Genomic DNA, 23,578 nt, shown 5'->3' with positions numbered 1-23,578 from the left:
GTATTAACTTTGAATAGTAGAAGAACCTTACAAGCTTTTCAGCCTTGATGTTGAACAAGCTCTTCCTGGGGTCTGAAATAGGAATTTCCTTTACTTTGACAAGCCTTGCACTCTTCCAAATGAGATCTTAGAGGTATGTAATCTCTCCTCATAAAAACTCAACTAAAGAAGACTAAGTTCCAACAGCATTTCACCTCAAAAAATATTAAGCTTCTAACTCCTAAGTAACTAGCCCAATGCTTCTTTTTATAGTGCACAGGACAAGGTTACAGGTCCACCTATGAAGGGATAGAATCCTCCTTCAAAGGGATAAGCTCCTCACATCAAGGGGTTAGCTCCTTAAGGTATGGGATACATGACCCTTAAAAGAGCAAACTTGCCACCTCAAGATTCCTTCCAGAAGCTTCTAGAAATGACTGAAAGTGAGTTTTTCAGAATGTACTAGCGCCTTTTTAACTTTTACAGGGGTCTGCACCTTTAACACAGAGACAGTGCGATCAGGTGCACAGGGGACATGACCATTAGGTGCGGGACCGCAAGTAAGACAAAGAGAAAGTGCAAAACCAGAGTTTTAAAGACTTTTGAGAGCTTTTTTCTTATTTTCCAAGCTTGATATGAGGAACTGATGTTTTAGACTTACAGAGGAGTCAAGTATGAGTGGTAATGAACTCAAACCGATAGTCGAATGTCAAGGTGAAAATTTTTAGTGCAGTAGATTTCCCCCTAAAGTGTGAAGTCTGTAGTAGATGAAGATAGAGTCTGTTATATATGAAGAGTGAAGTACTTTATCATTTCAAGGATCATCTTGTGGACACCCCAGTCGGAACCTGTAAAAACATTCAATGAAAAATATATATATATATATATATATATATATATATATATATATGTAGACATATCATCGCTGAGGTAGGCATTCCCATACTCAGATCAAAACTGACTAAACTGTTCTGATGCAAGAATGATTTTGTAATACATCAAGAGTATAGACATTTGTAGACACAGTATGGACGCAGCCATCTGTTTATGAATAGTCCATTGTATAATGAATAACAAAATTCCTTGCAGCCTGGATGGTAGAAACTAGATCTAGGGTCTTGATTTCCGCTTCCCGAACTAGTACGATTCTATCCATGTGAATGAATGTGTCGAATTCAAACATGGTAGAAACCACTTGATTACCAGTCAATGATGTGAACTGTTAACAAGTGTGAGAGAAACCAACAGTAATGTCAATGGCTCTCAAAGTACCCAGTGCAATCCATGAAATGTGAATAAATTATTTGAAGTCGAACATGTCATAGAATCATTCGATTGAAGGTCAATGATGCAACTTATCGTCGAAGGCGAGAAAACTGCCATTAGGGCATGCAGTTTTCAAGGTATTGACGATTTCTAGATCAAATTCCTGGGAAATGAGCTAAATTCGATAGAAATTGATCCGTTGTAGGCAAGCCCACAACACGAAATCATAGATCAAGTTTTGAAGAAATATATTGGCAAGGACTGACTCAGGGATGATCAAAATCGATGACAAATAACTCACAGATGAATGGTTTGTTTGAACTGTTCTCTTGAACACATAACGACACTGCAGATGCTTGGTGACAATTGACCCAAAGCTAATACCCAGAAACCAGCTTAAGACTTTCAATGTGGTTTGAATAATTGTTAGGCAAAGGATTTTCCCAACCCAGGTGAACAAAAAGTGTCGTGTTCAAGAGTGGTTGACTGCTTTTTAAAAAACAAAGTGTAACAAACAGGTTCATTTTTCTCTCTTTTCCCCCACCATTTCTGGCAAGTACCTCTTTACTTTTGACAAGCTTGAGGAGGATAACATTTGCTTGTTTATAAGCTCATCCTTCGGATGAGTCCAACTTAGTTTAAATTTGAACCCTAAGAAGGAGTGGTTCGTTCCTGTTTAAAATTGAACAGGTCCTTTACTGTTAAATTTTAACGAGTCTAGTATAGGAAAAACTCGGTGTTTTTTAATTTTAGGGAGTCAAAAGAAAAACTTAAGAAAACTCCATGGGGGTACTTTTTTGCAAGATAATCCCTCAGGTCCGAAAAAGGATAAAATAATACAGGAGGGATGACATTTCCAATACTTTAACAAGCTGGAAAAGACAAGCGCTCAACAATATTTTCATATTTAACGAGTCTGAAAAGGGTTTAAAGAGGACCCTATTGACCGTAATTAGTCAACGTATACATTTTTCGTAAATAGTCCATTTCAGTCCGTAAAATGGATAAACTTATACTGAAGGGATGATTATTCATTTATTTTAATGATTTTGAACAGTCAAGCGCTCGACAATCTTTTCAATTTCCGAGAGTCTGAAAAGAGCTTAAAGAGGACTCCAATGTTTCACTTTTTGGTAAATTTTTGAAAGAGTCCGAAAAAGTGATAAAAGTATGCTCTTTGTTGAAAAATGATCAGTTTCCCTGAAAAATCCAATATTCTGCACAAAAACTCTAAACATTACACATACCTTTAAGATAAATAAAAATGTTTTAAAAATTTACCTTTTTAAAGTGAAAAATAAATAAATTAAAAATTCGTTTATTCGAAAAAACTTATAAAAAGGGCTTTTCTAACTTCATTTTTACCATTTGAGTTCAGAGTAAGAAGTGAGAGCTTTTGGGTGAAAAAGTTCCTGTGAAGATTCTGGAAAATCCGTCCATCGAAATCAAAAACCGTCAGTGCCAGGTAATCCACGTCCTCCTTAACTTGCATTTCATCCGTTTACATTTTGTTTTTAGGCTTTAAATTTGATTTTTTAAGGAAAAATAGGTTTAGAAAGTCGCTCGTGGGGGTCCGCAAGTGCAACATGCGGCCCCTGCAGACCCCGAATTTTTTCTATAAAGAAAAAAGTCATTGGTCCGCACCTATTCTCACAACTCGTGCGGACCTACGCATTGTTTGTAAGCAGTGGGTGCAGACCCCACGCAATGAATTTTAAAATTTAAATTTCTCCACTTTTGCCCAAAAATTTTCGAACAAGGTTATTCTAATATGTCTTTTTATGTATTGTAGGACATTCAAAATGCTTATTAGGCGAGAATGCGAGCACGAGGATGTAGATTTTGCCGCAATAAATCATATGTCCACATTGCAGGCATTGAGAGCATGCGGATTGTATAAGTTCTGGGGCATACAAGGCATGAGGGCCCAGGTAGACCTCTTGCAATGGCTGGTAGACAGATGGAACACACAGGACCAGTGCTTCGTGATTAGTGGCCACCGGCTCAAAATCAACCTGGAGGACATATACTTTTTTACTGGTTTGTCCAAGAGGGGCGAACAATTATCTCTTTTCGGGACTAGGCAGGTGGCCAGTCTGTCACTAGTCTCCAATTGGAGTTTTGTGATGATCAAGCAAAGGACAAACATATTGATATTAAAACTATCAGTCGTCCTAAGCTTAAAGTTATTGCATTCTCTGTTACCAGGCTATGCGGGAGTGTATCATTGCATGTGGCTACTAGATCCCAGATGTAGATGGTTGTAGACTGTTTTCGAGGCACCATATTCAACTGGTGCGAGGCTATGTTGGCAAATGTGAAAGGCCAACTAACCAGAGCAAAGAATGGACAGCTGAAGAACTTTGGATATGGATTTATCGTAGTCAGCTTTGCTCTAGAGAGGATCCCCATGTTAGCCCCGCAGCATATTCCTATTGATGTTGGTCTTCCTCGAGAGCCTAGGATGGTTCGCTGGGTTGCTTTGATGGCCCGTCACCCTGAGGAGGGCACAGAGGTTGTTCGATTTCCACCTGAATATTTTTGTTGGTTGAACAACCAACTTTTTGTGATTCAGGATTTTCCATATGCCAGGATGGATTACCGTGGCGACCCAGACATGATTCTTCCACTAGGAGAACAATGGGATGATTCAGGTAAAAACCATTTTCAACACTTTCTAAGTTTTAATTTTTTTATTTTAAATCGTCCAAAATTAATAATCAAAAGTTTAAATGCCGATGCGGGTCCATGACGACTAGTCACTCTCCAGCCTTACGAGAGGAGACACCCAGCTGCAGCAACACCAGCCCCACAGGACCAATCAGCAGAGATCCTAACTGACTTGGAGCATCATTTAGAGCGCTTGACACTAGATATTCCAGAGATTGATATAGATGATATTCCACTTAGGTTACAAAGATATGTGATTGGGGTCCAAGGACCTTTCAGGAGGTTCCTATGTAAGGTGGCCCGAGCAGTGGTTTCTTATCGTGATCATCGCCAGGGATAGGATGATCGATTTTGTAGACTCACGACATTTTTGTCTTTTTGTATTATCATTTTTGCCGATCATAAGGTGTTTTTCAACCTATGATCGAAGACGATGTATATTTTGAGACACACTTCTATGCTATGATATATCATTATTACCGGCTATCTCGTGTAACATGTTATCGAATGTTACTAAATTTATTGTTTTGATTATTGCAAATATCTATTTATCATACTAGAAGCAACTGCATTTGCTAATGTATTTAAATGTCTTGGAATATGCTGATATTCAATGTAATCAAATTCACGTTCCAAGAGACGAACTCTCAAAAATAACCTTAATAACACTGGATTTATAATGGCATAAACCCTGTTAAGCTGTAATACAACAAGTTCAGAATCCAACCTAACAATCAAACTCTGAATTCCAAATGAGATGGATTCAGATAATAACTCAATCACTGCACTATACTCTGCAATGTTATTCATTGTTTGACCGAGGCTTACCCCATGCATAAACACTAACTCATCAGAGGGTGAATATATAACCCAAGCTGCAGAAGAAATGTTTCGTGTACTATGACAAGCACCATCAGCCAAACCAATGTATGTTTGAAGAGATGTCGACATCTGCAATATCAAGAGTAAAATCAAGATAAGCAGGAATAATGATAAGAGCACTCTCTAAACTAGGCACATTTTTCTAATCTAAAACACACCAGATTTAATGAAACTAATCTAACAAAAAATATCCACATAGAATTTAAGCATAATATCTCTTCAGATAAAGTCCATTTCTAGGTTTACCCAAAGAGACACCGTCAAAATCTATCAATTCATAAGCCCCTTTTCCCAGCTTTTGCTTAACAATGTAAGGACCATGCCACACAGGTACAAATTTTCCAGCCCCTAGCTTATTGTTCGCTTGATCATATAGTAAAACTAGGTCTCCTTCTGAAAAATTGCGAGGTGTAACATTTCTATCGTACTGAGCTTTTATTCGTTTCGCATGAGTCTCATTTACTATTGCAGCAGTGCGTCGATTCTCATCTAGTTGAGTTAAGTACAAAAAATGTTTCTCTTCTTCAGAAGTAGCTGGGAGTAATTCTATGGCTAATTGTAATGACGGAATTTCGCATTCAATAGATAACAATGCTTCCAAACTGTAGACCAGTTGAAAAGGAGTGAAACCAGTTGATGTTTTCACTGAGGTCCGATATGCCCAAAGTGCTGAAAATAACATGGTGTGCAAATTTTACTTATGAATACCAATGATTCGTTTGATCATAGTGACTAAAACTTTATTGTTAGCTTCAACCAGACCATTAACCTGCGGGTAATACGGAGTGGAACTATCATGGTGCAGGCCAAGTTGATCTGTCAGTTCAGTCATCATGATGTTTCGAAAGTGACTTCCATGATCAGTAATGATAGCTTGATGAACACCGAATCTAGAAATTATATGATTGAATACAAAAGTTGCAACAGTCTTGCCATCTGCCAAAAATGTAGGCATTGCCTCGGCCCACTTAGTAAAATAATCTACCGCTAGGATGATATACGCATGCCCCCCGGCCAATTGTGGGTTACATGTAATAAAGTCAATACCCCACTTTGCGAAAGGACCGACAACAATTATAGGGTGAAGAGGAGCGGGTGGAGCACGCATTTTACAATCAAAGATTTGACAATTGTGGCATTTCCGGACTGCATAGATACAATCTTTGAATAAGGATGGCCAGAAATAACCAGCGCGCAATATCTTTTGGGCTATGGCATACCCAAACATATGACCACCACATGCTCCAGAATGGCAGTCATTCAGAACTTTTTCAGCTTCTTCATGAGTTAAACAACGTCGTAAAACAAAATCCGCTCCATGTATTGTTGGGATTGGAAACGTATTTTCCGTCGCTGAGATCGTGAGATTTTAGGCCGAAAGGATTGGGTTTGGAAATAAACAATAATATCTCCATACCAAGGATCAAGAGTGCTAATAAGAAACAAGGATTCATTCGTAATGGGCTCTTCTGCCACAGTTTCAGTATCAGTACGCGGGAAATCACACATCAGTTTGGCAAAAACCAAAGATTTCTTTGCCTTGGATTTTTCAAATTCCAAGTCAAATTCCTGCAAGATAACTATCTATTTGGAATACTTTCCCCCTAGAAAATGTTTAGTCAGGATATACATCATAGGGTTACAATAATAAATTACCGTGGTTTTGCATAATAAGATGTAGTGACGAAATATTTGGACAGCTGCCAAGGCCAATTTCTCCACATGGAAATATTTAAGCTCAGTCGGATGCAGAGTTCAACTAAGATAGTAAATCACATGTTCATTGTTGAATTCATCTTCCTAAACTAAAACCATCCCAATGGTGGAATGAGAAGCAGTGAGGTACAAAAAGTAATCTTGGTTGTAATTGGGAGGATGCAGTAACGGTGCATGGGTCAACGCGTGTTTGAGTGCATCAAAAGATCGATCAGCGATCTCATCCCAAAAGAATGGAATATTCTGTTTTAACAACCTGTAAAACCTTTCGTTATCTTGGCGTAGTTAGGAATGAAACGACGTAAAAAATTTGCTTTCCCTTGCAAACTTTGGAGTTGGCGAAGAGTCGAAGGAGGAGGTAGATTGACGATAGCTTCAACCTTTGAGGGGTTGACACGAATGCCTGCCTTTGATATGACATATCCCTATAAGCGACCCGTTTCTACATAGAATACAAATTTGTGTGGATTCTGCCGAATTCAATAATTCTTACATCTCATAAAGATAGCTCATAAATGAGTGAGATGATCAGCTCTACGCAATGAGTGGGTAGGTAAATCATCGAGATAAGGCTGCACAATGTGCTTGATGTCATGAAATGCGTAAGACATAGCCCTTTGAAAAGTTTCTCCAAAGTTCTTCAATACAAAGGGTAATTTGCAAATGAAAGTTGTTTTAGCTTGATCAACAGGGAGTATGTTGATTTGATTGTAACCAAAAAAGCCATCCATAAAGGAAAACATTTCACTACCGGCACAATCATCAATAATTTGATCAATATAGGGGGCTGGATAATTGTCTTTAGGACAAGCTTGATTAATATCCCTATAGTTGATACATACTCTTATCATTCCTTGGTTTTGTTGACAGGAACAATATTTGATACCCAATCAATTAAAGGAATTGGATAAATGAAACCTACGCGAAGTAATTTCTCAATTTCGGCTTTGATAGCAGCAACTTTTCTCGGATGTATCTGACATAACCGTTGTCGGACAGGTTTAGCATTTGGGTATGTTTTAATTTCATGGACAGCAATTGATGGATCGATTCCCAACATTTCTTCATATGACCAGGCAAAAACTTCACGGAATTCTTGAAATAGGGCTTTATAAGTTTGGATTTCATCATCCGTACAAGAAGCACCTATATGAATGTTTTCAATAATTCCAAGCTTAACTGAAATGTCAATAGGAACCGTTCGAGAGATATTTCCCAAATTTAACTCAGAATCAGAATGTTGCAATGGATTCTGTGGTTCTTTGACATAGTCAGTAGTAAAAATAGAAGAAAAATCATTTTCAAAATGATAAATCTCAGGTAAAAACAAATATCGGTGATGTAGATCTTCCCATGGTAAATCATCAACAGACAATAGTTCACGAATCTGCTCATCAGAATGAACAGGATCAGAAAGTGTTGATGAAGCTGAGGTTGATATTGAAAGTGATTCCTCATGGACCACATTCATTGGATCAGTTTCAGTTGAATAGGAATCAGAAAACGACTGTACAGCCTGATATGCAATTTCAAAGGGACTCAAAGGCATCGCGCCACCAAATGAATCCACCTTAGAATCGGAAGGTACGATCCAAGGATCATCAAAAGTAACAGTATTCAATGAAATCATATGAATAGTTGCAATAGAAGGCGATACATTAGGAGGAGGGAAGGAAAAAGTTCCCAGTAAACCAGAATCTTTAATCAAACCTACATCCTTGTAAGGGATAGTCGTTTTACCGATGTGCTAAATACTATCTGTAGAGGCTGGGTTGGATGAGAAATAAGTCAGTTGTTCTATTGTAACGATCTTTCTGTTATGAGGAAACTTGATCAGCCAAAAAACCGATGAAACAATAGCAGTCATAGCATAAGACCAACTGCGACCCAGGAGAAGGTTGTAATCTAGAGGGGCATCAACCACTTCCACATCTAGATTTACAGTTTTACCTTCGACCCCTATAGCTAAATCCTGCAAAATACCAAAAGGATGGAACCCTCGGCCATCAAAAGCTTTTAGAATTGTCAGAGACTGATTGAGTGTGGGAGAACCAAGCGATTTCCAACACTGGATCGACATAATACACGTAGAAGTCGCTTCATCAATCACAGTCTGAAAGCAAGGTCTATTTTTTACTAAAACTGGAATCTGGAAAGCCATTTGATGAGGTAGGTGAGGTGTACTATTCTCTGAATCGAAGATTATTAGGTTCGAATCCTGAATATCAACAGCTCCTATAGCAGACAATAGTAATTTACGTTGTGTTGGGCATGATTACAGCACTTCCAAAGCTGACATTGCTAAAGTGGAAATAGCTAAGTCTTCAACAATGTTGTAATTCTGAGCAGCTCTTGCATGTGGATTGAAAGCTGATTTCCGAAGTACACCTTTAGCAGGCGGTTTGATTACTATGTCAGGGTTGGGTTTCTCGATCTGTAATGACCAGAACCAGGAGGAGGTGTAGTTGATGTGTTTCAATTAGAAGATTTTGCTTCTTTACCACCAATAGGAGTTTTACTACCATAATCTTGCGATCGCGTCGCAATCCTGACATGATACATCATCATAATGGGTTCTTCTGTGGCATTCGAGGAAGAACCAATCATCTTACTATCTTGAGTATGAAAAGGATCCTTCAAAAGACAGCAGGCGTTTGAGAACCTTTAATGAATTTTGAAACCTCTGCTCGATGTGGGCATTCTTTGGTAAAATGATCCTTGTCGCAAATGAAACAAGGATAGTGAGGTTTCCGTTTTTCATCAGTAGATTCATTTTTATCCATTTTATCTTTTGAATTTTGCTTGTTTTTCTTCTTCCCTTTCTTTTTACTACCAGGTTTTGATTTGGTCGTAGATGATTTTACGACATGGATGTCAGCAGAAATTTCAGCGAAAGACTCTCCTATCGGGGAATCAGGTAAAGTTATTATAGGAGAAGAATTCTTTGAAGATTTCTTCTTACTTTTAGTACTAACTGAACCAATCATACCATCAGCGGCATGAGACCCTGTAGGAGTTGCAGTTATTTGACCATGTTTTGGAAGATCAGGGATTTTTTCATGTAAAGTCCCTGATTGTGTATAGACGAGGTCAAGGTACTGATCCTGAGCAATGACTTGCTCTTTAGTAACAACTCCTCCCTTAGCTACATCTTCAGTGATTTTGGGTAACAATGATTTAATGAACCATTCCGCTAAAATTTGATCCGGAATGAAAACTTTCACTAAACGCCTTCTACGTTGTCATTCATGAATATGATCAGAAATATATGTGGACGTGGATTGTTTCAGTGAAGTTAACAATTCCGTGCCATTGTCGTATCTGATAGGAAACTGAAAATGAGTTAAGAAAGCAGTGGCTAACTGATTGAAATTATTAAAAGAGGCTCGTGGTAACTCAATGTACCATTTGGCGGCAAGACCAATAAGAGTTCGTTGAAAAAGACGCAATCGAATTGAATCATCAATGATTGAATTAGATGCACACCAAAGGTGATAAGTCATAACGTGATTTGACGGATCCTCTCCTGACTTACCCTCGAATTTCGGGATATCACTAGGCAACTTACTAGGCATTGGCGGCCAATACAGAAGATAGTAAATCAGATCGTTCGTAAGGCGCGACAAATCAGGTAAATCCAAAGTTGCAATAAATGGTAATTGATGGTTAGGGTCGCAAAAACCTTAAGTAATGAGACCAGTTCCAGGAGGCGGATATCCAGGATAACCTGGAATCGGATTTGCATTAGGAATGTTATAAACTCCTGGAAAACCAAGATTAACCGGACCAAAATGGGGTTGTTAAATTTGTTGATAAGTATAGCCAGGATACGATTGATACTGATAAACTAGGTTTTGTATAGCAGGACCGAATTGATACTATCCCTAGTACGATTGATATGTAAATTGTGGTTGACTTGTGGAAATTGTAGCAATCGTACTTGTGCCAGCTTGTCCTGCAGGCATCTAGACCGAATTCTAAACTATAGGTCCTGACTGTGGCACAGAGACTTGAGGAATTTGCACTGATGCAGGGATAGTAGAAATTGGAGCTACAGATACTCCAGAAACGGGTGTTGTAGGTTGAACAGAAGTTGCAGTAGTTGCAGCAGTTTGAGGCGAAGTACGATGTGAGCTAAGCCCAGGTTGTTGAACTAAACCAAGTGCAGGGATTTGAATAGTAGGTTGGACAAGTTGTTGGGTTGAACCATAAACCAAAGGTTGTCCAGGTTGATTAGGTAACTGCACATTAGGTTACAACGTCTTTTGAGTTTGAGATGGATCCCACCCCATATTCATTCCGAAGTATGGACCCATAAAAGGTTGTGCATATGGAGGACCATAACCTGGTTGAACGTAGGGCTGATAATTAAGCGGTACATTTCCAACTCCTTGTAAAAATGATTGACCAAAAGGCGGTTGAAAACCTTGAGTTGGGTACTGACCTTGAGGTTGATAACGTTGAGGCACGTACTAAATCTGGGGTTGACCTTAAGGTATGTACTGAATCTGGGATTGACCTTGGGGTATGTAATGAGTCTGAGGTTGACCTTGGGGTATGTACTATCCTGAAGGTTGAAAACCTTGAGGTAGCCCTCCAGGCGGTAACTGACTACCTTGGGGTTGCCCCCCAGGCGGTAACTGACTACCTTGGGGTTGCCCCCCAGGTGGTAACTGACTACCTTGAGGTTGCCCCCCAGGCAGTAACTGACTACCTTGAGGTTGAGGATTTGGAATACTACCAGACATCATAAGGATTTGCTCTGTGTTCAACGTTTGAGTTCCATTAATACCAGATGATAACTCTTGTTCAATCGATCAAGGAGTTCTTGAAAAAGTACCAGAGAGTGACTGGTACCCCGAAGGAATAGAAGGACTATCGGATAAAAATGTTTCCAGTGATTGTGAAAACATAGATGATTGTCTTGACATGATCAACGAAGGACAATAACCTCTTTGTGTAGGATGAAAAGGAATTCGAGGTGGTGAAAACCTAAGACCCAGGTTTTTTAAAAAAATTGACAATGATAAATACCAAGTGTCACTCCTAAAAGGACTGTAGAATATTGATTCACTCTCCCTAAGATTTAAAATCTGTTGGTTTTAGGGAAGAGTTACATCTTCGTCTGGACTAACAAGTTCTTCAATAGAAATGAGGCCAGAAGGAAGATTTTGAGTAATGAAATTTCTTACCCTAGTTGAACCAGGACCACTAGAAGTTAGAGAAGCAAATCCTGAAGTTGGAGTAACAACAGGTTCAGTGTCAGGCTCAGAAATTTCGAGTTCTTCAGCTAATTCACTGGAAGGAGAAATGCTACCAATAACTTCGGAAAATGAAATTGGCTCTTGAATATACTCTATTGTTTGTATTTGATAATCTAGATGAACAATTAAAGATGACTCTCTGGCTTCTGGTGATCCATCTCTACTGTCACTAGGAGATACAAGAGCTCGTACCCCTTCAAGTGGCTTGGTGTATACTCAGGTCCTCTGAAGTCTACAAGATTGTCTCAGTAATTCGGCCACGATTAAATATTAATTAATCACACGCAAACAAAGAAAATTTCAATAAAAACACCTAAAGTCTCTAAAGAAACAAACAGTTGAATCACATGCCTAAAAAAATCTAAGAGTTCAAACCACACACAAACAGTAAGTTCTCGTACTAAAAATACTAGTTGGTGATGAAATCCAACTTAGTAGAAGTTTAATACAAAAAGGGCGGTTGAAATAGTTACCCCGACAACCTGCTTAATGAAATAGACTGGCACAAGTTTCTTCACAAAACCATCTTGAGTGAAGAGAACCCCCCAGAGAGTCCAAGTGAGTCTAGTCGATGTCTGCTCCAGGTATAGTGAGATCTTTCCTTCACCATCACCTTAGGAAATAATCTTAAGTTTATGGACACTAAGGTTACCAACAGTAAAAAAAATACAACTGGGGGAACAGTCTACGATCCGATCTACGTGCAAGGGCAGAGTAACAAAGCTCAATCCCCTTGAAGGCTCCTCAACATGGTCAATCCAAGGTTTACCAACAAATGACCCCAGCCTCCTCGACAATGGTTGATCCCAGGTTTACCATTTATAATACGCGCAAATCTTCTATCTTTCCCAATGAAACAGAATTGATTGTCTCAAAGGTTCAGACATGATCTCATGATTGATTCCTTTAAGAGAAGCTTCCCAGAATGTATCAATTACAATTGGATTTATTTCCTACTGCAAGATGTACCTACTTATTTGTTTTAACTATCTTGGAGAGTTAATTACTCCCTACTCCAAGATACTAGCCTAAGCTATATTGGTGTTAAGAGCCCTAGAAATAGAAACGCTTACTAGATCAATTTTAATTAAGCGTCTATTTTATGGGTTGTTCTTTAAGTCGATAGGTATGGAAATGAAACTTTGATGGTGTGAAGACTCGACTCCAAATACACTAAAAAAATGCACCTAAAATGATAAGCAATTCGTTTTTCTTTCAATGGAATTCTAGCTAAAAGAAAGAGTTTGAGAATGCAATTCTTTAAGAAACAATTCTTTCTTTCAACATGGAAATGGAAAGAAAATCTTTTTGTCTTTTCAATAAGAACTTAAAATGAGACAAATAATTAATTCTCACAATAAATCCCTTTCCCTTTTCAAAACTCGAAACTGCAAAAAAAACAAGTTGCTTCAAAAGATATCTACAAGTTATAGAAAAACACTCAAAACTACAAAAACTAATTTTGAGATCTAAAAACTTTAAAAATCTAATTGAATAAAAGATTCAATTCTTTTTTAGGAAATTTTGCTTAGTTGTTCCGTAAACTAAGGATTCATTTGCACAGAATAACAAACCAATCAAAAAACATCCAGATATGTTTTCTTTTGTAAAAATGAAATTCAGAACTTATAACAAAGTTTGTTCAAAGATTTGCAATGAGAAAACTAAATCTATTTCTCACAAAGGATAGATTTCACAACCAAGTCAGACTCATCAAGAAGACGAAAAGACACCAGGGTGATCTAAGGTTTCTCAAGCTTCTGATCTTTGAGTCACTACAGAGACAAAGTGAAAACCACTCCAAGCATGCAAAACTTCTAGAAAATCATCCAAAACAAAAATACTATTGGAACTCACTCACAAGAGATTTTTGACAGGAAAAATACAGATCTGGGTAGACACTAAAAATCCTAAATGAAACCTAAACTTAACTGGAAGAAGATATTTTAGGTTTTTCAAAAAAAATTAACAGGGTCCGCAGGCTCCAGAAGTAACAGGTGCGGTTCTGCTCTGTTTACTAAAGGAAAAGTGCGGAGATGCCCGCACTGTCTGTAAAGAGAAAGTGCGGTCCCCCGAAAACTTAAAAAAAAAAAAACAAACAAACAAAAATACTTCCAGATTTTAAAAACTACCCAAGCCAGTATACATCAATCAAAACCCAGAAAACAAAACAATTTTCTCAATTCAAAACAAAGGAAAACCAAAAATCAAAAGCTCATTCCCTAGCAAAGTCGCCAATTTGTTGGCCATATAAATCGATCTTGCAGACAAGTTTGATCTCCCTAGTATCAGAAGATATTCTAGCAACAAACGGACAAACAAACCTATCTTTCTCTAGACATATGTGATTTATCAGTAAATACTACAAAGGTGTTAAGATCCCACCTTAGATCCAATGCATATTCGTAGTAGTCATCCCCTGGTCGTTCGAAATAGTTACCTTTAAGGACCTGCAATCACAAACAAGCAGACATTAAATAGCACCTACATAGCAAATATCATAAATCATGTCTATTATGGTGATCAAGGAATCCATAAAATAAACCATGAATTAACAGCTTATTGAGAAAAACAAATATATATGTATTAACTTTGAATAGTAGAAGAACCTTACAACCTTTCAGCCTTGATGTTGAACAAGCTCTTCCTGGGGTCCGAAACAGGAATTTCCTTTACTTTGACAAGCCTTGCACTCTTCCAAATGAGATCTTAGAGGTATGTAATCTCTCCTCATAAAGACTCAACTAAAGAAGACTAAGTTCTAGTGGCATTTCACCTCAAAAAATATTAAGCTTCTAACTCCTAAGTAACCAGCCCAATGCTTCTTTTTATAGTGCAGAAGAGGAGGTTACAGGTCCACCTATGAAAGGATAGAATCATCCTTCAAAGGGATAAGCTCCTCACATCAAGGGGTTAGCTCCTTAAGGTATGGGATACATGAACCTTAAAACAACGAACTTGCCACCTCAAGATTCCTTCCAGAAGCTTCTAGAAATGACTAAAAGTGAGTTTTTCAGAATGTACTCGCGCCTTTTTAACTTTTACAGGGGTCCACACCTTTAACACAAAGACAGTGCGGTCAGGTGCACAGGAGACATGACCATTAGGTGCGATACTGCAGGTAAGACAAGGAGAAAGTGCAGAACCAGAGTTTTAAGGACTTTTGAGGGCTTTTCTCTTATTTTCCAGGCTTGATATGAGGAACTGATGTTTTAGACTTGCAGAGAAGGAAAGTATGAGTGGTAATGAACTCACATTAATAGCAGAATGTCAAGGTGACAATTTTTAGTGCAACACAATGCAGCAACGTTATCTTCTAAATAAAGATTTCATATATCTTATTTTAGATATGTTTTATTTTAGATATTTTGTAATTAAAGACTTCCCTAAAGTTATGGTTTCAGTTTTGTAAAGATATTCTATGAAACAATTAATGAAGATAAACCAAGGGATGGTTCTTGAGAGAAAAGTTACTCTATTGTGTATATCTAATTTTGATATTAATGAAATTTCTCGGACAGAAGTTTCTAGACTTGAATATCTAATATTCTTTTACAGTGCTTACAATCAGTTTCTTGGTGTTGTTCTTTTCCTTTGTAAATTTCATGACGGTTGGTTCCTCATGTTTGAATGAAGTTTATAAAACAACAGAATTCATCCTGACTCAGATGCTCCGCAATTTTCAATTTTTAATATTTGACCTTTTTCCTCTAAAGTTGCACAAAATTCACTTGTATGCCTTGTGTAATGGATCGTTTTCTCTTCCAACTTACGAGTTGGATATTTGAAGTCTAAATGAATATTGTAATTATGCATTTGATATTTGTCTTTCTTATCACCATCTCTTGGAAACTCTCATTGAGATCAACCTTATGACTCCATGCCCAATGGTACATTTTCCCATTCTCAAACTAAATTTGTTTCCATTTACATTTGAACTAGCCACTGAGTGTAGAATTTTGATGATAGAATTGTTCCTTCTCCTTCACCTTTTCCTTTTTGTTTTGTAATCTCTTACCCTCCTTTTTTTTATATATTCATTTATTTTATATATTTTCTCTCTTTTTATTAATTAGTGGTAGATATTATTGTTTATTTGATTTTTGAGTCCTTTATTTAGTTTCATTTTATTTTTATTTTTATTCACTTTTTTTTCTTATGTTAAGTTATTTATTTGGTTGTATTTTTATATATATTGTTATCTTGATTATAATAATATTAAAATAATTGGTGTTGTTTTTTATTAATCATTCTTTGGAAATGGCTTCTAATAATAATAAGAAAAGTTAAAGAAATAATAATGTTTTTATTAATTAGATATTAAATGTTAGGGGAAGACTTTCGTTATTAGCAATATTAGCAATTTTTCATTAAATAATATTTTATTAAACCTCTTCTCTAGTTAACAATATTTTATTAAACTTAGCAATCCTATCTTTAATTCTTTAACATTCAATTTAAATTATTATTATTATTTCTTCAATGTTCATTCTCTAACTCTTGTGCATCTCTGCAGTGTATACCAGCTTGTATGGATCATAACATTCATCAAAAGTCCCTTATACTTGCTTGGATTAATCAGATGAATAGAGAATGTATTATAATTGCTTGCTTGCTCTGAGCTCAACCTGCAAGTGAATAACCTATCTCTCCGCTCAATCAAAATATTTGACATGGACTTAGTCAACTTTTTCCTTTTCTTGAGCCCCTATTTCCTTGCACAAGTCCTGAGGAATTAGTCCCCTATTTTTTAGGAATTTTCCTCCAATTGATTCCACAATTCCTAAGGTTGATCCTCTAATTGCATGCAACACTTGTACACTCAAGACTAGTCTACAATTTATGTTACACTGCCTTAGAATCTCCACCGCAACTGGGGAAATTGAATTCTCTGCATGCATTATATATTTTTGGTTGATTGATCAGTTAACTGGCTGATCACTGAGTTATAATGTTGTCCCACTGCACAACTGACCTCCAACTAGTTCTATCAACAGTTAGAACTAGTTTAACTGAATAAAACTGGAAATAACTGAACTAGATTACTACAAATTAGCAACCGCACATGATTAACTAAACTCCAAGCCCTCTAGCTCGAATTTACTAAGTTAACTGAGTGACAAGAGCCATGTCACCTCAGTTAATTGCCTCCAAGTTGTCTGTTGGAGTGGAAATTCGAATTTTCTCAATTTGACCAAGGCAAAGTCAAATTGAGACTTTCTTATTGCACTTCTCAACGCTGAGAACATGAATGACCTATTGTTGTAGTGAACTTGAGTAGCAGAGTCAAAGGGAGATCCCTCTCTAGATTAGAAGGGCCAACTTCCCATCCTAGATACTATTTTGAATTTACATTGGTAATTTTCTCCTACAACCAAGAAAATTATAGAGTGATAACAGAATCATCTCATGCGATTACTTGGAGTTGAGAAAGTCAAGTTTTAGAGAAATTAAGGAGTCAAATTTCACTAGCTCCCTCAACCATTGTTTGTCGAATCACTAATGAAATTAGAGGGGCATTTAAGACTCCTCCATCCCACCACCATCTTCAAACAAGAAAAGGCATGTGGCATCTTTATCACTCGCATCAATATAAGCACCTTCATTCTCCCCTCTACCAACATGTAACAAGGTGTTTTCCCTCCCAATTATTTGCTTAACTCTTTCAAAGGCCAATGTCAAACACCAAATATTTTCAGGGGTAGAGATGTAATATGTATGATAGGGATGGGTTTATTCCAAACATGCAAATCCATAAATCTTCCCTAGCTTGACAAGATATCCATCTACACTTGTAGGATTCTTCTTGTTGCCTCTTGCTTAGAAAAGTGTCCTCTAGTTCCAATGGGCCTATCCTCCAAGGCTAGTGTGTGGGGTTGTTTCCTATTAGAGTGGACCCACAATGTTACAAATGTGGGATGGAAGGAGAACTTGGGGAAATTCATTTATCAATTTTTTATTGAGGTGGCCTTCTCCTTGGTAGCCTAAGTAATGCAAATGATATTGGATGATCATGTCACTCGTTCACACCTAGTGTGAAAACAATGAACCCTTACAACTAAATTCCAAATAACTCAAGCCGCCATACAACATTTAAAGGAACAAATATTAGAGATTAAATTCTCAATTCTCAAGCATAAAGTAAAATAGGAAGAACTGGATGTTGTTATAAATGCACAAGAACAACTAGTCATTAAGGGAATTTTGAGGTTAAAAATGAGCCTCAAAACAAAAATATACTAAGAAAATCATCTTTAAAATAACCAATAAGAATCAAGATAATGATGTCATCCCTAGGTGTAAATAGTTTATGAGGGAAAAGAAGAAAACTTTTTTTTTAATTGTATTTTTGGTTTATCTCCTCATAGGTTTACTCAAATGTCAATTGTCGGTACCCATTAGATGTGGAATTTAATCCCACATTTAACAAGTACCCACTTTGCATACTTTTTAAGTAACTTAAAAAAAAACGTGTTTCTTTAAGCACATTTTTTGTTACCCCATGTATTTTCAATTATTTTGGTATGGGTCTACTCAAAGTATACAAAGTGAGTACTTGTTGGATGCGGGAATAAATTATGCATCCAATAGATGTCTACAATTGACATTTGAGTAAATCTATAGGGAGATAAGTGAGTATACAATTAAAAAAAATAGTTTTATTTTTCTTTAAAAATTCATAACTGTTATTTTATTATTAACTATTAATTTATTGTTTCCCTTAAAATGCCCATTTTGGGCCTCAAAATTTCCATAATGAGTGCATCTATCAACATTGGTCAATCTCCCAAATAAACTATTAGTTCCTCGCTCTTATAAAATCATTCAACCTCCACTAGAAAGAACAAAGCTTTTAGAGTCTACAATTGAAATGGAATTTGTAGCTAGTGCTCGGGACAAGTGATAAAAATAATTTAAATTGTAATTAATGGTTTACCATGTTTATTCCTTTAAGACAGTGTATTAGATAATATAATGATAGATTTTTTATGCAAAAACATAAGTAACACTATTAAGCAACACAATTAACTACTAAAGTATCTTGTTGACTATCAAAATTTGTCCAATGTTTGTGTTATTCACATTATAGGATTAGTTGGCACTTTTTACTCAATATCAATTAACCATTTTAATTAAAAAATAAAAATATTTAAACCACTTGGCTATATGAAAATCATATTATCTATGTTGTTTTTTGTCCTCTAAAGAGCTTGATATATAAATAATTTGTTTTTTATTTTATTTTTTTCTCTTATCATAATTCACCTTTATGTGTTATTATTTTTATTTCAATTATATGGTCAATGAAGTGTAGTACATAATTTTTTATTTTTCAAGTGTCAAAATCATCCCTATTCCAAAACTTGAAAATGTGATATACTTGATATAAGTGTTTTGATATGTTTCCTTATATCTATGTTAATTCTTTTAATGGCATTAAATCTCTTATTTTCAACATTTGGCATGTAACTAGTTGTCAATGTCAAAGCTTCTATAAGTTTGTCTCCATGACCCATCTTGATAATAATAGATTTCCAAATGAAAAAATTGATAGATAATATGGACAACAATCAAGGGCAGGTTGACTAGAGTATGATTGATGCAATTGCTTATGAAACTCCATTAAATTCAAACCACCTCACTCATGTGGGACAATGAAAGCCAACCTAGGAACACAACACTAGGGTTTTTCCTTCCCAAAATTTGGTTACCTGTAACTTAGTAATGGATGACAAACATCATGTCTAGCTCATATGAATGTAAAAAGAGAAGGAAGTAATGATAACAAAATCATTGGTTATAAGGTTGAAAGACCATCTAGTCATGATACAACATTGACCTTCTAGAGGCAATTTGACATTTGAGAATGGACTTTTTTTAATATTTTAATAATAATAATCCTCAAGTATTGCATGGCCTCCCCAACCATCTAATGGGTGTTTATATTAGATGACAGCTTTTCCATCTATCTACCTATAAAGTGCAAACATACAAAACAATTGCCCATGATCTTGAAAGGTATGATTGCAACAAATGGACTACAAAGCACAACCACATACATAGATTAGAATAGTCCACGGCTAAGGGTATATGTGTTTATGGGTTTTTTTCCTTGGATTTTGATCACCTTTTATAATATATAATTGCCAAAGAATAATACCATAATAACTAAGTTTGTAAAAATATAATATTTTAATTTAACAAAAACACATTGGAGATATCAAATATCAAATCTATTTATATTTAAATTAATTAATTGCAACTTAAACATAAAATTTATTACACCACTATTCAACTTAGAGGAAAGTTCTAGAGTTATTTATTTGCAAATAATTAAGGTAAACTTGTCCACTATTTTGTACAAATTTGCAGAGAATAACTAGTAAAACACACCAATTTTATTTATTTATTTATTTAACCGTGATGAGAATAATGTATTAAATCAAAATTTGTTCCTAAATTGTAGATTGTACAATAGGTGAGTACAATTAAAATCCTTTGAGGCTAGCTATACCTATAACCATATGACAATCTTTATTCTTAATATCTATTAATTGTTTTAATATCCTAAAAGACACATGGTCTTTAGAGGTGGTGATTCTCCAAAAGACCTATAGATGTAGACAAAATTTACACCACATATCAGACCCATTATTTAAGAATAGTTGCAATGGAAGGAATACCATTTCTCTTTAGGGCTCTTGGGTCAAAGTTTACACCTTTATTGGCAAGATCATCTACAGTAGAATTATTCATTCTCAACATATGAAAGAAGATAATAGTAGAGAAGGCTACTTTCAAATTTATGATACGATCAATACTACTTCGCAACTTGCAATCCTTAGGAAACTATCCATGAACAAGGTTATGGATAAGTAGGTGTGAATCTCCCAACACCATCAAATATTTGATTTTTTCTTCTTTGGATAGAAGCAGCCATTGCAGTAATCCATATGCCTTTGTCGCATTATTTGCACAACTACCTAACACCCAACTATACTAAATTTCAATTTTTCCATTAGGGTTGAGAATAACCCCTCCCAATCCTATCACCCTTGAAATATGCTTTGAAGCACCATCAAAACTAAAAAAAAATAAAGGATGTTTGAGATTTCCTCCATTTCTTCATTTCATCTTGACTTAGCTTCAACTTCCACCATTATGTAGGTCTTGAGTGAGTTTCATTTCTCCTTGGAAAACCAAGAAGGACTTTCAGGAGCCATTCCTTTTCTTGGGAATCCACATTGCCCATATCAGCAGGGAGGAAATAATTCTTCCAATATTCAACACATAGCAATCGAGCTCTTAACGTTACAGAGTGAGGGTGATATCAATTCTTGTTGAAGAATGCAACTAGTGTCGGTCTTCATAATTGTATTTGAGTCATAATGTAATGTATTTGACAAAAGAAAGAAAAATATATTTTATTGTAAAATAAATTAACTTATTAAAGCATGGGTTTCATGCTTGGGACAATGATTTTTAGGTCAAAGCCTCCATTGTAAGCTTCTAGGGTTTATGTCAAGATTCCTTGTCTTTGTCATTATGTAAAAGACCCTTCGCGGGCTTTATCTATCTAGAAAGAAATTTATTTTGATGTAAATTAGGTCATTTAGGCCTCCTCCACCAAGTTGGCCTCATCAAGGGAATTTGACCTCACATATGCACTATATATTGGTAGTTATTCAACCTCGTTAGGAGCATCAATCAAGAAGTTCGATCTACAATAGCTGGAGGCAGAAAAGAAGAGAAAAAATCCCAAGAAGAAGGAGAATGAGACATTTTTAAAGCAAGAAGAAGTTGTTTTTCTCTCTCTTTGACTCACACGTGTGAAATTTTGAAGCTACTAGGGAGTCCAAGATTTTAGATCTGCAGTAGGGACGAAATTATGGACGTTGAGGGCCGACATTCTATGTTGTTTCTATATTGAAGCTGGGAGGCAAGAGAAGACTACTAAAGTTTGCAAAATCTTCTTGGAAGGTTGATTAGGTGGAGGGAGGTCTTTTGGTCAAGTCTAAGGTCTTGGTTTGTCTCAATTTGATTAGTGGAAAAGTTTGACTAGGTTTTCCCCTAGAGAGGGATTTTAGCCCTAGTTGAGTGCCTATACCTAGTGTCAATGATATTCATGTTTTATTTTAAGATTATTTGATTAAAATAATATAAAAGAAGAACATAAATAAAAGTTAATAAGAGTTCAAGAATATCACAAATAATTATCAATATAAGAAAATATTCTTGCCTTTTATGATTTTCTAACTATTCTCATAAAAAATGTTGTCATTTTGAGCTATCCAAAACTTTGGACATACATATTTTTGAAAGACCAACCATATTTTCTTCAAATACCTCTTCCCTTTGAATTTTCCATGGTATAAACCTTCCTAGGAAGAGAAGAGGGAGGCAAGTTAGTCAGGCGGTTGAATTATAGAGAAGAGAAGAGCAATAATGAACTCCCATACTTCAGAAACAAAGGAATGACTTAGAAATAGATAACAAACCATTTGTTCTTATCTTAGGCATAAAGGACAACATGAGAGGCCAACCATTACTCTTTTCTTAATATTCTTCAATGTCAATATTTTACCATGTGTTAATAACTAGCAAAAGGAGTAGAGTTTCGGTGGACAGTTGGGAATCTAAACTCGTGATCAAATGTACGACTTTAGAGGAAGTCTTGCTTGAAACAATAAAAAAGAGTAGCCATACCCAATGATCAGCAGAGGACTGATTCCTAGGGGTGCATCCAACCAACAACGACATCAAGAGTCTAACACGAGTTGAGAGTTGGTGTAGAAGACATCCCACTACCCAGGTCCTAGCAAATCCACAAACCATAGCTATCCCATTTTGAACTATCTAATATTGTGAATTTTCTTTCAGAGACAACCAATCTCTTGAGGGGATTAGATCCACATGACTTTCCAAAGTCTACTTATTAAGGATTCAGTACAACCATGGATTTATTGAGTTTGCATCCCCTTGATATATAGAAAGATGCTCTTTAATCAAATTCGTAGATTAATAAAAGAGCTTCCAGATGGACAAGCCTCCTTTTGGAGCTAAGGGAGCCTTGAGGTTAAAACCTTAACTTTGTTGAAAGTATCTACACCACAAAACTTCTTTCCAATGAGCACAATGATTTGAAATGTATCTCCAAACAAACTTGGCACTTAATGAAATATTCATAAGGGAGGTATCTCGATTCCCCGGGAAACCATGAGACTTTTGAGATTTTACCATAACCCATTTGATGAGATGAAAATTTTTATGGCCCTGCTTACCACCCTCCTGTCAAAATTTCCTCATAATTTTAGCTAGTTTGCAAAGAGTCCTAGTTGGCACTAGGAAAGTTGTGAACTGGTAAAGAGGAAAAACTAATAATATTGCTTTAATAAAAACTTGATGCCCAACTAAATTCAACCAAATCGCTCCCCAGTATTGTAGCTTGGACTTGAATTTCACAATAATTCTTTACTAAACTTGGGAAGAATAAGATTTTAAATAGATCACAATCCCCAAATATCTATTAAAATTATACTATAAAATTTAGGTTGATACAATTTTACATAAAATCATACATCTATTAAGATTTTTATTTTGAAAAAGACGTTTTCAATTAAAATAATATATTTAGAAAATTACAAATTCAATAAAATTTGAAATAAAAATTTTAATGGAATTTTGCATATAATTTATTAAATTCATGTTTTTGGAATTTTGCATATAATTTATTAAATTCATGTTTAATTTTAGAAAGAAAAAAAAAAACTTTTTCAACTCACAAAAATAATAAATTTAAG

Source organism: Pinus tabuliformis, chromosome X (assembly GCF_031772625.1).
Source record: "Pinus tabuliformis cultivar Carrire ecotype Pingquan chromosome X, CPIR1, whole genome shotgun sequence".
Classification (NCBI taxonomy): domain Eukaryota; kingdom Viridiplantae; phylum Streptophyta; class Pinopsida; order Pinales; family Pinaceae; genus Pinus; species Pinus tabuliformis.
The sequence above is the reverse complement of the archived record's forward strand: the minus strand, read 5'-3'. Positions refer to the sequence as shown.